The sequence below is a fragment of the Phyllostomus discolor genome, chromosome 2, assembly GCF_004126475.2.
Source record: "Phyllostomus discolor isolate MPI-MPIP mPhyDis1 chromosome 2, mPhyDis1.pri.v3, whole genome shotgun sequence".
NCBI classification, from domain to species: Eukaryota; Metazoa; Chordata; class Mammalia; order Chiroptera; family Phyllostomidae; genus Phyllostomus; species Phyllostomus discolor.
In genome coordinates, this window is record NC_040904.2 from 189,250,558 (window position 1) to 189,264,691 (window position 14,134).

Here is a 14,134-nt window from a genome sequence, read left to right on the forward strand (position 1 = left end):
TAAAAGGCAAGCTTAAAAATATCTCCAGGAACTAGGAGTGTACTATATAAAACATAGCCTAGAAGATTTAAAAAAGAACCAATTAGGGATTTCAGAATTACTGCCCAGGCTGTCCAGCAAGCAGGTGGGCTCCCACAGTGCACACGTGACCCTGGCCACAGTCCACTTCGGGCTGCAGCTGGTGCCCAGGCCTTACAGGGTCGGCAACAGTGAGTGCACGCCTGTGTGCGCCCCGGGCCTGGGAGGGCGGAAAGGGAGCCCGATGCCCGCAGGCGGACCCAGAGCCTACCCATGAGGCAGAGCGCCAGCTCCGCGAGACCCCACACCTCCCCAGGGTTCTGGGGCCTTCTCTGCTCTGGAGCTGCTGCCCGGTCCGCAATGTGTTTTTTCGTGCACTTTCGTTTCCCGGTTCTTTCTCCTCCTTAGGTCCTGGGTCAGGGAGGTCCGCGGTTAAGTGCCTGGGGCCTGCAATTAAGCTGATGAAAGACACATTAGTAGGAGAAAAGGACAGAAAACCTTGGTATAACTTGCTGCCTTGTCTGGAGTCAGAGGCACTGAGGGGAAAATTTAGAGAAAGTCAACTCGGCAACTTGACAACCCTTTCCAACCAAAAACTAATTAAAAAAAAAGACGGAACATTTTATGGAATGTGAAGAGCTGCGAACGTGCAGAAGAAAGTGAGAGATTGATGAGGAGGACGAGCCCATCTTTGCTGGAGAGGCGTCGGTTCAAAACCCCCAATTCAAATACAATAAACCCCAGATCATATGTGAGGGGAATGAAAGAATCGTGCTCTCAGCAGAGGTGCTGCTGCTGCATCGGAGTCTGCAGTCAACACTCCGTGACCCCAGCATCAAATCTGGTGGCTGCCTGGCCAGTAAGTTTTCATCCTCAACCTAGATCGTTAGACAGTTGTTATTGTTCAGTCTTTGTCTAAAGCTGTGAGTGTTTCAGAAACAACATGTTCAGCTCAGGGATGCATTGGATTTTATTTACCACCATCAACAATACCCAGATAAAGTTCTTGACAATTGTGGGTAATCCTCCAGTAGATGCATAATTAGCATCACAAAATGTGACCATCTTTTATGATGGCTCAGCCAGGAACTAACCACCCAATCTGTTTATAAACCAGGTGATATTCTTAAATTAAATAGGTATAACATAAAAAATTATCGAAACATGAATAAAACTATAGTTGGGAATGAGCACTGCATAATGGCAAACTATTCAATATTTAAGATTGTAAATGGGGCCTAGTGTTCTTAGGTCTTAATTGGGAAAATTGTTAAGAAGTTATTGTAGGATTTTATTCTGAAACATGTCAAGTTTAGTTAGTTTCAAAAACTTAACAAAAATAATAATAATAATTAATATTTATTGAATTGTTGATATTTGTAAGGCTTTATGCCAAATGGTAGACATTAATTCTTAAATATCCCTATGAAGTAGGCACTGTTATTATTCTGGTTTCATAGTCGAGGAAACAGGCTTAGAAAAGTTACATAATTCACTTAGGGTCACAGAGCTGGCAAATGATAGATGTGGGATTTCAGTGCAGACTAACTCAAGCTTATATGTTAACCCAAGCACATATACGTTTATATTTGTTGTGCATAAATGTGTACTTAAAAAATGGATGCATTGTCTTAGTGCAATGCTTTTTTCGAAGTGCAGTCTTCAGTCCCCTGGGGTTCCCAGAGACTCTCTCACGGGTTTGGGAGTTCACACTAATAATAATGCGAAGTACTATTTGCCTTTTCACTATGTTGACATTTGCACCGATGATACAAAAGTAATGGTAGGTAAACTGACAATACCTTAGTATGAATCAGGACAGTGGTACCAAGCTGCACAGAGTAGTTTTTGTATTACTAACCACCATGCACTCAAAATAAGAAATAAAGAAAATTCTAGTTATACTCAATTTCCTTGATGAATCATTAAAATGTTATTAATTTTGTTAACTCTCTACCTTTGTGTTTTTAGAAAGTATTTTGTGTGATGAAATGGATAATGCACATAAAGCACTTCTGTGTTTGGAAGTTATCATGGTTATTTTGAAGAAAATTTCTACCTAAGGTTTACTATAAGCAGGAGGGTCATGAGTTCAAGATGAAAGGTCTGAGATGCAAAGTGGAGTGAAGAACGAGTAATGAATATTTGACTGAATCTAAATGAATGTTAACCATTTACAACAATATAAGTGACTAATAGTGATAAAATTAAAAATGGGTCAAATATATGATAACAATATGTATATATTAAGTAGTTTAATGGGGTTAAACTGTCTTTAAGATTCTTACATTTCTGAGAGGATAGTAATTCTATTAATTTTAAACTTTGATAAGTAGATATGTTTTAATTTCTAAGATAATGGCCGAAACAATAGAAACTGAGTGTATTACTTAAAATTGGAAGATGGGAAATGAACATGATAAAACTATTCAGTTATCTAAAAGAAGGCAAAGAAAGGGAGGAAAAAAGGAAAGGTGGAACAAATAGAAAGCACTAAATAAGATGATAAATTTAAGCCCATTAATTATAGAAACTAAAAATGTTCCAATTAAATAAATAGTTACCAGATTGGATTTTAAAAAATCTAATGATATGTTATTTATAAGTGAATATCTAAAATATAAGAATACTGAAAGCATTAATATAAAAAGTTAGAAAATATATACCATACAATATTAGCCAAAAGAATTCTCATATAGCTATATTAATATTAGACAAAATAGACTTTAGAACCTAGTAACATGACCTCAAACTATATGATACAAAATTTAACAGTTACAGAAGAAGACATAAAACATTTACAATTATGATAGGATATTAAAAAAATAGTTCCTTAGATCATTGGTGGAACAAGCCAACAAAATATCAGTGTGGATATAAAGGATTTGACTAATATGATTAAAAAGCTTGACATACTGGTATATGCAGAACACTGCAGTAAAAAACTGCAGAATACATTTTTTCTGAGCATAAGTGGAACATTTAAGAAATTGATCATTTACTAGAACTTAAGTTACATCTCAGTGAATTTCAAAGAACTGAAATCAAGGTCAAAAAGAACTTATTGTCTCAGATCACAGTGTAGTTTAGCTAGAAACCAATAACAAAAGGGAAACTAGAAGATCTCATACATTTGGGGTAAATAACTCATGTAAAAGGAATCATAATAGGAGTTTATAAATATTTTGAATTGAACAATAACAAAATGCTACATATCAATATATGTGAGATGCAGCTAAAATATTTCTTAAAACTTATGGCCTTTACAGCTTATGTTTAAAAAGAAAATGACTCAAAATGAATAAACTAGACATTGTCTTATAAAGTTAGGTAAAGGAAAATAATCTAGAAGAGTGTAGGAGGAAGGAAGGAAATAAGATAAGAGTAGAGATGAGAGAAATCGATGATAAACATGTAATGTAAAGTATTCATAAAGTGTAAAGTTCGTTTTGAAAAATAATTTACACATTTGCAAACATTGAGCAAGGCTAGCTATGAAAACTCATAAAGGCACTAGTAATCCATGTAAGGATTAAAAAAGAGGAGAACACTATAAATGCTACATAAAAATGTTATAAAAATATATGTTGATGAATATGAAATTAGTTGAAATAGAAAAATTATTAGAAAATATAACTCACCAATACTGATTCACAAATAAGTAGAAAACCTAAAGATATGGTAACCTTTAATACATTTAATTGGTAGTTAAAGAAATTTTTAAAAGAAATGCTAGGCTTAGATAGCTTCATTGGCAATTTTGTCAACCATTAAATGAAGAAAAATTTCACTCATATAAATTCTAGAGACTATAAAAAGAGATAACAACCCCTAGTTTTGTGTGTGTGCCTTAAATGAGGCTTATATAGTCTCAGTACCAAAACTTAGCAAGGGCACTATGAGAAAGACAAATTACAGGCCTGTTGCACTCATAACAGAGATGCAAAATTGAAACATATATACATACATATGTTTTATTTATATATAATAGAAAATCATATATTATATATTATACATTATGCATTATATATTATATATTATTACATATAATAGAAAATAAAATCCAACAATCTTTTGTTACCACTGCCATATCATGACCGTGCATTTTCCCAGGAAAGCAAGGTTGGTTTAATACTATAACATCAATTAGTTTAATTCACAATATTAGCAGTTTAAGGGAGAGACTTATATTATTTATGTAGATGTACTAAAAACTTTTGAAAATATTCAACATCCATTTATGATGATGATAAACAGTAAACCAGATGTCGATAAGCTCATTTTTATTTTGATAAATATCTCTAAAGAAACCTATGACATACATGATGATGGTGAGCCATGGAATGCATTATGTTTAAGATCAAGAACAAGACAAAGATGCCCCACATTGCCCGTTTTATTCAGCACTGTATGGGTAGTCTTTAGCTTGTGCAGTAAAGCAAGAATAAAACAATAAAAAAAAGAAAGGAAGAAACAAAATTATCATTTTTTCCGATGATATGGCTGCATATACAGAAATAAAATTAATATGAATACATGCATTAAAACTAATAAGAGAATTTAACATTTTAATTCAATAAAATATATGAATTATATTCTAGAACCAGCAATAATTACAAATGAAAATTTAAAATATACCATTTATAATGTCATCAAAAGTATGGCCTAAGAATACATCTAACAAAAATTACATCTGTGAAGACCATACAGAAATAATATAACCATTATAAACTTAAACAGAGGGAGATATACTATATTCACATATTGGAGACTCTGAATTTTAAATACATTAACTAACCCCAAAGTAGTTTAAGATTCAAATTTAATCCCAATGAAAATGCAGCATATTTTAAAAAAGAAATTTAACAAATGGATTCTAAAATTTACTCTACAGTACAAACACCTAAGTGTATAATCAAAACACTCTTGAAGAGGAAGGTCAAAATGGGAGAACTCGCTCTATCAGAAATCAAGACATTTTAAAGCTTAATGGTGCACTCTTTTTACTAGGATATACAAATATGTCAATAGAATGGAATAAAACGTTTCTGAAACAGAGCCCCACTTACACAGATGCCTGTCAAATGGCAGACGTGTATGGAAGCGGGAAGACATGCCCGTTGAGTCCTATCAGTAGCACCTGTATCCTTTAGGGCAGTGCTTTTTGACCGGTGTGCTGTGACCCACTGGTGTGCCGCGACATAGTGGTGTGCCACAACACATGCAGTACCTGATTATTTATTTAGTCAGGGGCAATGATCTCTTTTCCCTTAGGTTGTCAATAAAAAAACGACAACAGTCAACCTAATAACAGCTATCTGGTGTGAGTGAACCAAAATTATACCTATTTTTTTGGTTAGATTGACAAAAAATATATCTTTTGGTGTGCCTGCCACAGAATTTTAGTAATTAGTTTAGGCATGCCATGAAATGAAAAAGGTTGAAAGTCCCTGCCTTAGGGGAAGGCAGGGATCGGTGGGAAATAAGGCATTTGTTTAGGTTAGGGATATATTATGTGAGATATTCCTAGATTCGGAACTATTTTGAAATTATTCTTCAATTTTAAAAAAAGAAACCTCTTTGTAGATGCATCATCTTCTACAAAGCGTATCTGTGGATTTCTTGAAAGAAAACATGAACATAGTTGTATCCCCATTACCATCAGACAGAAGAAGAAATTTTCAACATCTTAAAATACTATTCTTTTTTTCTTCAATTTTATTTATTGATGAGAGAGAGAGACATCAATTTGTTGTTTCACTTATTTATGCATTCATTGGTTGCTTCTTGTAAGTGCCCTGACCAGAGACAGAAGCACAACCTTGGTGTATTGGGACAGTGCACCAGCCAACTGAGCTACCTGGCCAGGGCAATGCTACTCCTTATTTATACCACCTAACAAGAAGTGAAGAGTTGGCACTTTCCCTGTTTGATTTCTTTAATTACAGATGAATCATTTTGACATAGAAAAGGATCATATGTAATATTTATAGGTTTCTTAATGTGTGTCTGGCACTTTTAACCATACTGCTATGTTACCTAGCAGAGCTACTTGGGCAAAAGAAGACACCTCTCTGGACACGACTGCCCATTTTCATTTTCATTTGGATTGAACACCGCTTACGTAAGGCACCTCTCCAATTGCCCTGCGACTAAACGCGCTTCAGCTTGGCACTGACCCACTTACTTCTGTCAGGTCACAGTGTCTTGTCGTATTTCCATTGAACATTATCCACTCTCTCGCTCTTTTTTTTTGGGCTGTTTATCCATTTAAAGAAGCTATTATTTTATTTATTATTATTATTGTTGTTATTGTTATTGTTATTATTCTTTTATTTGTACTTGGGAAGAATTAGGGGCCCTGCACAAATTAGTGTCATATTTCAATTTAATTAATATGATCTTGATTCCAGCATCCAAATCTTTGATAACATATTTATGATTGAGTCAGACAATGTTGGTTCTAAACTTGTCATTACCTTATAATCTAATTTGACTTGAGGCAAATTATTAGCTTCTCTGACTTTTAAGTTTTCTCTTCTGTAAAATGAGGACAGTAATTCTTACATAAGCCTAGCACAGTATTTCACTAAATATAATTGTCAGTAAGTTGTGGTAGTGCTATTAAGTAGTAGTAATAGTAGTTATTGTTTGCATCAGGGACTATGCCAAGAAATGCAAGGGGCAGATAAGGAAGGACTACAGAAGCTCTCCTCTCTGGTTAAAAGCAGCAGCCTAGGAATCAGACAGGCCTTGTTTCAAATCCCTAGTCTGACTTTTATTAGCTGTGCAACTTTTGGCTAGTAACTTAACCCATCTCTAAAAAGCTTGACTATTAAATGAATATTATATGTATAAATGATACAGCAAAGTGGCTGACATATATTTAATTATTCAATAAATGGTTATTTATTATTTTCCCTTGCAATAGTTCTATTAATCAAGGATATAAGGACCTAGGAATAATGACCTGGAAAATCCCTCTGTTTCAGTATCTGACACTGATGGATGGGTCCCATTTGTGGCCTGTGGATTTGGTTAGCTCAGAACGGAGAGGAGAGTAATATAAGCAACCCCTGTGTGTATTTATCGTCTTTGTTTCTTTCCCATTCCTCTTCTTATTAAAAACAAGCCGTGTTGGTGGAGCCAGTGCTGGTTGAAGGTCACTCTGTTTATTATGAAGAGGATAGCAACAGGAGGTGGAAGGGAGAAGAATGGAAAGTAAGGTCTAGGTTACTATTTTATGTTTATTGTGGTAAAAGCACACAACATGAAATTTATCATATTGATCACTTTTAAGTTTGCAGTACAGTAGTGTTAATGGTATGACATAGTGTGTGACAGATCTCATCTTGTAAAAATGAAACTATACCCATTGGACAACAACTCTCCTTTCTTCACACCACCCATCCCCTGGCAACTGCCATTCTGTTTTCTCTTTTTGAGAGTCTGATTACTCCAGATACCTCATCTAAGTGGAATCATGCAGTATTTGTCTTTTTTCAACTGATTTATTGTCCTCAGTATTCATCTATAATGTCCTCAAGGTTCATCCATGTTGTAGTATATGATGGAATTTTCTTAGTTTGATAGGTTTGTTTTTAAATTTTTGAGGAACTTCCATACTGTTTTGTGTAGGGGCTATACACACGAACAGTGAACCACGGTGCTTAAGGGTTCTGATTTCTCCACATGCTTGTCCACACTAGTTATGTCCACTAACTATCTGTCTATCTGCTTAATTTTTGAAATGACTATCTTAATGGGCATGATATAATATTTCATAGATTTTATTTGTATTTCTCAGATGATCAATGATGTTGAAATCTTTTTTTATGCTGTTGGTTATTTGTATATCTTCTTTGGAGAACAGTCTATTCAAGCTCTTTGTCCATTCTTTAATTGGATTATTTGTTTTTTTAGTTGTTGAGTTCTAGGTGTTCTACTTATTAACCCTTATGATATGTATTAATAAGTATATTCTCCCATTTCATAGGTTGCCTTTAACTTTGTTGATTGTTTCCTTTGCTGCACAAAAGTTTTTTTTAAGTTTCATTTATTTCTTGTTGCCAGTACTTTCAGTGTTGTATCCAAGAAATCATGTCAAATATGATGTTGTGTAAAGTTTTCTACGTAAGTTTTCTCCTGGGAGTTTTACAGTTTCAGGTCTTACATTTAGGTCTTTAATCCATTTTGAGTTAATTTTTGTATATGCTATAAGGTAAGGGTATAGCTTCCTACTTTTACATGTGTATACTTAGTTTTCCCAACAGCATTTGTTGAAGAGGCCATCCTTTCTGCATTGTATAGTGTTGGCACCCTTGTCAGAGATCATTTGGCATCTATGTGAGGATTTACATCTAGGGTCTCTATTCTGTTTCATTGGTCTATATGTCTTTCTTTATGATAGTACCATACTGTTTTGGTTACTGCAGCTATATAGTGTGTTTCAAAATCAAGAATTATGAGTCCTTCAGCTTTGTTTTATTTTTTCTCAAGATCATTTTGAGATTCCATATGAATTTTAGGATGGTTGTCTTATTTCTGCAAAAATGCACAAATAAGGCTATTGGGATTTTGGTAGGGATTGCGTTGAATCTGTGGATTGCTTTGGATAGCATGGAAATTTTAACAATATTAAATCTTCCAATCCATGAACATGGATGTCTTTCCATTTACTTGTTTTTTTCTTTAATTTCTTTTAGAAATATTTTGTAGTTTTCAGTGCATAAGTTTTTTGCCTCCTTGGTTGTTTATTCCTAAGTATTTTAATATTTTTATTTATTTTATTTTTTATTTTTATTGATTTGAGAGAGAGAGAGAACATGGTGGGTGGGGGGGGAGAGAGAGAAAGTGAAAGAGAGAATGAGGATGAATTTGTTTCCCACTTATTTATATATCCATTAGTTGCTTCTTGTATGTGCCCTGACCAGAGATCAAACCTTCAACCTTGGCGTATCAGGATGATGCTCTAACCAGCTGAGCTACCTGACCAAGGCAGTATTTTATTCTTTTTGATGCTATTAAAAATGGGATTGTTATTTTTATTTCTTTTTGGATTATTCATTGTTAGTATATGGATACATGACTTTTTTGTGTTTTGATTATGCATCTTGTGACTTTACTGAATTCACTTATTAGTTGTTACAATTTTCTGTGGAATCTTTAGGGTTTTCTATTTATAAGATCATGTCATCTGTGAACATAGATAATTTTGCATCTCCCCCCCCCCCCCCCCAGTTTAAATGCCTTTTATTTATTATTCTTGCTTAATTGCTCTGGCTAGAACTTCCTCTGTATTAAATAGAAGTAGTAGGTACAGGCATTCTTGCCTTATTCTTTATCTTAGAGGAAAATATTTCTGTTTTTTATCATTGAGTATAATGTTAGCTATGAGCTTTCCATATATGGCCTTTATTAAGGTGAAATACCTTTTTCCTATCTCCTTAGTTTGTTGAGTGTTTTTATCATGAAAGAGTGTTGCATTTTGTCAGATGCTTTTTTGCATCAAGTGAGATGATCATTTGGTTTTTGTCCTTCATTCTATTAATGTGGTGTATTATATTTATTGATTTTTATATGTTGAATCACCCTTGAATTACAGAAATAAATCCCACTTGGTCATGGCATATAATCTTTTTTTTTAAAACATTGGTTTTAGGTAGAGAGAGGGAGTGGGAGAGAGAGAAAAAACCATGTCTATACATTGTTCCAGTCACTTACGCACTCATTGGTTGCTGCCTGCATGTGCCCCGACTGGGGACCAGAGACTGAACCCACAACCCTGGTGCATCTAGTCAGATGCTCCAACCAACAGAGCCACTGGCCAGAGTATATAATCCTTTTGATACTAATTCAGTTTGCTAGTATTTCATTTTAATATTTTTACATCAATATTCATCAGGGGTATTGGTCTGTAGTGTTCTTTTCCTTGCGGTTATCTTTGTCTGGTCTTGGTATAAAGGTAATGCTGGCCTCATACAATGAGTTTGGAAGTGTTCCCTATACAATTTTTTGGAAAAGTTTAAAAAGGATTGGTATTAATTCTTCTTTAAGTGTTTGGTAGAATACCCCAGTGAAGTCATATGGCTTTTCTTTGTTCAGAGGTTTTTCACTACTGATTCAGTCTCATTACTAGTTATATGTCTGTGCATATTTTTTATTTCTTTATGACTCAGTGTTGGTAGGTTGTATGTTACTAGGATTTTATCCATTTCTTCTAGATTATCCAACTTGTTAGTGTATAGTTACTCATAGTAGTCTTTAAAGATCCTTGTTATTTCTGCGATGTCAGTTATAATGTCTCTTTTTCATTTGATTTTTGCTATTTTAGTCTTATCTCTTTTTTTAGTCTAGCCAAGGGTTTCTCAATTTTATTGATCTCCTCAAAAAACTAACTCTTAGTTTTATTGATTTTTTTCTATTTTTAACTTCTCTATTTTGTTAGTTTCTGCTCCATTTTTTATTTTTTTCCTTCATTTGCTAACTCTGGGTTTAGCTTGTTCTTCTTATTCTAGTTCCTAGAGTTGTAATGTTGGGTTGTTTATTCGATATCTTTCTTCCTTTTTAATCTAAGTGTTTGTAACAATAAACTTCCCTCTTAGTACTGCTTTTGATGTTTCCTATAAGTTTTGGCATGTGGTGTTTTCATTTCCAGTAAAGACCAAGTTACTAAAATAATCTGGGCCGAGGACTAATTCTCCAGTAAAACTAAATGATTAAGCCATGCTCAATTATAGTGATTTTTCCCCATAAAAAATGTGGTCTCATTATATATCTGTCATCTACCAATCATTTATCTAAATATCTATCTATCTTTGTATCTACCTATCTATCTCGGTCCTATAAGATTACCCAATACTACATCTTGTTTTCCAGAGGGGGATATCAAGGCCCAGAGAGATTAGTGTCCTGTCTGTGGTCTTGTAGCCAGTTACTTGCAAAGGCTTAAGGGCTTCTGACTTAACGGATGAGCCTATGAATCCTATAGACTGCACATGGAGCTAGAATGCAGAAGGCTTCGGGAGACCTTTCCTGGGAAATGATACGTAAGGAGATTAATATTTTAATTTGTACTCTTCTCAGATATTCAAGATATAGGGGTCTTCTAATTGTACTCTTCATTACACATTGGTGTTTCTCTCCTCAAAGCTTGCTCATTTGTACCTTTTGGCTTTGCCAGGGCACTGGGATTAGGGGTAGGGAGTCTTTTAATAATTTCTGCAGCAAGTCTCTAGCTGGTCTGAGGCTGTGATTGCCCTCATTAAGAGAGAGATGTGAGTGAGGCTTATGTGAGAAGCTCTGAGGAGATATGCTCTGGTGGTGAAACATTTTCCAACACATCAGGCTTTTCCATGGTTCTTGTTTGTTTCTCAGTGAGTTTGGGGGAGGAGGAGAGTCAGAGAAATAATGCCTATTTTTAGGGCAATTGAAAAGAACACGGGAAGGAGAAGTTTAAATGTTTGTAATATTTTAAATACATAACACCCTCATCATCATCATCATTAACATAAATAGTATCTGTTATGGGGGCAGATGTGCCAGACATTTTTTGGGGTAGTTTGCATACGTTACCTCACTTAAATCTCACATGAGTTCTACAAGGTGGGTATTATTATCTCCCTTTAAGAGATGAGAGCACTTTGGCTCAGAAAGTTTTAACAGCTAACTTCAAGGTCATTTAGCTAGGCTAGCTCTGTTCAGAGTCCTTGCTAGATAGTGGAATCTGTAGTAGATAATTCAACTTGCTTGTAAAGTTCCCCCAAACACATCTTGTATTCTAGACTTTTCTTTTTCAAGGGCTTCATTTGTCCACAGAGCCATGAGATCACCATGTGAGTATAATAAGATAATGGAATGGCTTTTTTTAGTATGACTGATGGAAATCATTGCCATGTAGTTATACACTGCATTCATTTTGGATATGTGTTTCAAATTTTACGCACACCACTATGGCCATAATGAGAGCTCTCTTAACTCATCCATATTTTCATACCTTCGAGTTCTTGGCATGCCCTCGATTGCCAGTGTGATACTGCAGACCGTCTGAAGGACTGACTCTGTTTCTTGGCTTTTCTGACTGGACACCTATCCTCTTCTGGATTCTATTCCAAATGTCTGACTTGATCTTTAGTTACAGTCCTCCATGGACTTGTCATAGCCAAGCTCACCCTGAACCATAGTTCATCTGCTGTGTACTGCTGATGTATTCCTGACTATTACTCATTTCCCTCGGCACGATCTCTTCTCTGAGTTTGCTGCCAGTTAAAGGAGCCTTTGCATTGGTAGAGCCCTCTGTTACACACTTCTCGTCTCCTCTGAAATCCCACTACGATCTGCTGTTTACCTACATTATTTTCTGTTGTGTTATCAATATTGAGTTTCTAGATATAGGAAATATTGACACATGAAATTTGCCTAAATGGTGTAGATGAAATATAAAATATGCACCATAATATGCATAAACACATATTTGATAAAAGCCCATTGGATACAAAGGGAGTTTGGATGTCTTGGCAAAGCGGTTTAAGTCATGATTTAGTCAACCTCTGCTACAGGCGTTAACACCTTGATTAACAGGCATAAAGATTGAACACCAAAATACTCCTCCTTACAACCCAAAGTTAGAGGAACTGACAGAGCATAAAAAGATCTAAAGATCTACATGTTTCTGAAGCCCTCAGGTATCAAGTTTTTCTTGTTATCTAGTCACCTTGAAACACTTTACATATGCCAAGAATCACAAAGCAGGGATAGTAAAATATTTATTATCTGTGGAGTTCAGTTTACATTATTAACCCACTTTTTCTAATTTCTCAAGAACTTATAGATAATTTTTGACCTCTCAAGTTTGGAAAGAGCTATTTTGATTTTAGAACACCAATAAAGCAAACGCTGCTTTAGTCTCTACTTTCAGTTTATTCTGCTAATTTAGCCATTAGTGGCCACTCAGAACCATTAAACACAAATCCAAGAGCTGAGCTACACACTTTCAACTGCTTTTGAAGTCCCTTCATTTTGCAGAATAGCTAAAGTTGAAGTGCTCATTTGCTGAGTAGGGTTAAGAGTTGAGTGTTACTGCAAGTTTATTTCAACTTTCCAGTTTCTTACAGTCATAGCACTGGTGTATAAACTTGGCAATATAAATTAGTGGAAACCCCCCAAATAGGTAGTGTGGCCTCACTGAGTTTGCTACTGGCTGGCCCAGTGACCCTGCACAAATTATAATTTCTTTGGGCTTCAGTTTCTTCATTTGGCATAAGAGATGATTGAACTAAACCCAAAGGACCCTCAATATCTCTTGTATTCTTTATTATGTGTCTACATGGTGTACACACATTCATGATACACAGTCTACACATGCCATTATGTGCACACAGATGAGGGTGCAGCACTTTTTAAATAAACTTGATAACTCAGAATTAGATCATGACTTTCACTTTGCAGAAATGATTCTTTCCGAAATGATTCATTATGTGGTTGCTGTAAGTCAGAAGTAGGAAATGTGTGACTCTAGACAGATTTATGCCTTAACTTAATTTTATTCGGTTAATGGGGTAAATATTTCATATGCTTGCAATTGTTAAATCACAAGATAGCCTTAGAAAAATTAAGTGGCAGTACCTAAAATGGGACAGGAAGAGGCCGATACTCCATTAATCTGTTTCTCTGCTTGAGCTCAATTTCCTTTTTTTCTTTATCTTTTTTCTGTTAAATTACTGGCATAAATACTTGAAATATATGTAATATATGACTTTAATACTTCTTCTGATTATTAAAGTAACATGCTCATTGTGGAATGTTTGGGGGAAAATGGAAAAGTTGGCAGAAGGAAAAGAAGAAAAAAAGTCACTTAAATTCTAACAAAGTAATTGCTGTTAACAATTTGGTATATTTCCTTTCAGCATTTTTTCCTGTTTTTATATACACGGAATCATACTATTCTTTGTGTTGCTTTTTTATTGGACATCACAGTGTAAGAGTTTTTTAATATTATTAAAGTTATTGGTAAATGTAATTTTTTACATTATTTAGTATTCTGTTATACAGCTGTAGCATAATTTACTTAACCACCTTCTTACTGTCGTCCATTTAATTACTTTCAATTTTTCACTAT

At 34.7% G+C, this 14,134-nt stretch overlaps 1 protein-coding gene across 1 annotated transcript in view; it reads left to right on the plus strand.

Annotated features, from left to right (window-relative positions):
- Positions 1 to 14,134, plus strand: part of GRIN2B (glutamate ionotropic receptor NMDA type subunit 2B) — a 397,810-nt gene that overhangs the window by 73,353 nt on the left and 310,323 nt on the right. The window lies entirely within an intron of this gene.